We start from the raw sequence: 1,997 nt of genomic DNA, 5'->3' as shown, positions 1-1,997 counted from the left end.
GTGGGACACGGTGTTGGCTCAGTGGTGCTGTGGGACACGGTGTTGGCTCAGTGGTGCTGTGGGACACGGTGTTGGCTCAGTGGTGCTGTGGGACAGAGGAGAACCTGAGTCGTTCCCATCAGCTCATTCAGTTCAAACTGACATGAACTTCATGGCGTTTTGTGTTTAATCAGGAGTAAAAACTCGTTAAATCGTTTAACTCTTGTCACATTAAAGTGCGGCACAGCGCCATCTGCAGGCTGTCAGTGTATTTGCAGCACGTTTACAATGAAAACTGCAGCCTCAGCACGAAACGCGGAGTTTGGTGAATGATAAAAGTTATCAAAACAGAGGATGCAGATGTGCTGACCAACGCAGCAGCTGCAGCGTTCAGCCCTCAGTAGCTGCAGCACAACAACAAGCTGAGGCTCATGGGACGGCAGGTGTTCGCTCCGCCYGGGGCCCCCAGGGGCCACCTGGCTCCCACCAACACAAACAGTATGGAAGGACACACGTCCCCCATACGACGTGGCGGCGCGGCGTCCCAGGAGCCGACTCACAGACGGGGCAACTCCACACACACACACACACACACACATAAAAACACACACACGCCGCTGAGACAAAACTGGTACAAATAACTGGAGCAACAACGTTCCACATGTCAACATGGCCGATTGATTTTATGATTGTCATAAAATCAATATGTCAAAAACAGTTTTTATGTGGTTTTTGGTGAAAAAGAGTTAGAGCAAAATGGAAAAAGGAAAAAGTTTTATTTATATATTTCACTTTTTCAGCAATAAAGCAGCTCAAAGTGCTTAAACTCATTTTCCATTTGTGTCGATAAGACAAAAAAAGTGCCAAAAATCTTAATTTCAGAAATGTACAAGAAAAAAACTGTTTCAAAAGTCAACAATTTGCAAGATAAAATCAGAAATATTTAGATTAATTTCATAAATTGTCTGGAAAAAAGACACATTTACATAGAATATAAAAATTTACATAGAATGTTTTTGCAGCAATTCCCTTTTTCTGCAGATTTGTTTTTGTTCATCTCTGTTTTATTCTTCTTACAACGTGAAATTCCCACGTTGGAAACCAAAGTAATGTTTATTCTTTTGTGTCCTGGCTGCTGTTTGTGTTTTCTGCAGAAACCTGTGCTAATATTACTGGCATGAATATCGAATTACATGTTAAATGGAAACACTGGTTTCACGGGGATCTGAACCAGTTCAGTTTCATGTTGTTCACATATCCAGTGGCTAATGGCGGAGGGTCTGTGGCCAATGCCACTGAAGAACGGGACCATAAGTGGAAAATCTCAGCACAATGAGTCATTTTCACATAATATCTAAGTTGACAACCAAGCCTGTGTAGAGTGCAGGCAAAAGGAAATGTGCTCCTATGTTCAGTCTAGTCTTTAGAAATCAATGGCTAGCAATTAGGAGGCCCAACTAATGCAAATGTAGTGGGAAAAGGACAAACACCAATTACCCGCCTGGCAGCGTCTGCATGTTTTTACAAGCTCTTTGTGTTGAGACCAACGTTGGTTTGGATTTTTATTATTTCAGTTGTTTTTACGGCGATAAAACGACTAAAACCAATAAAGAATGAAGGAATGACATCTAGTGCTTACTTTTCCGTCTGAACAATCTTTTTTTTAATTGGCCTGAGAAACAGAATTTTAGATTTTCGTCGATTTTAAACAAGAATTATCAACTTAACAGACATGAATTAGCTCAAGTTCATCCCAGTTTGTTATCATCTGACTTGCTGAAATAAATTAACTCTCCAGTCATTAGAACATGTTAAAGGTTTCAGAAGGCTTTGCTGTGGAGAAAAATAACTAAACTAGAAAATTCCTGCAGAAATTTTAAAGGGGCATGCCAAAGTGTGCCCGTCGGCTTTGAGCCAGTGTTTTTATACTAAAAATTAGCATTAATGCTAAAGAAAGCTGCAACGTAGTCAATAACCTGTGGAGAGGCAGAAGCATGTAGAATAATCTGTACTTGTAC

This window comes from Poecilia reticulata, linkage group LG12 (assembly GCF_000633615.1).
Source record: "Poecilia reticulata strain Guanapo linkage group LG12, Guppy_female_1.0+MT, whole genome shotgun sequence".
Taxonomy (NCBI): Eukaryota; Metazoa; Chordata; class Actinopteri; order Cyprinodontiformes; family Poeciliidae; genus Poecilia; species Poecilia reticulata.
Note: the sequence above shows the minus strand (reverse complement) of the source record.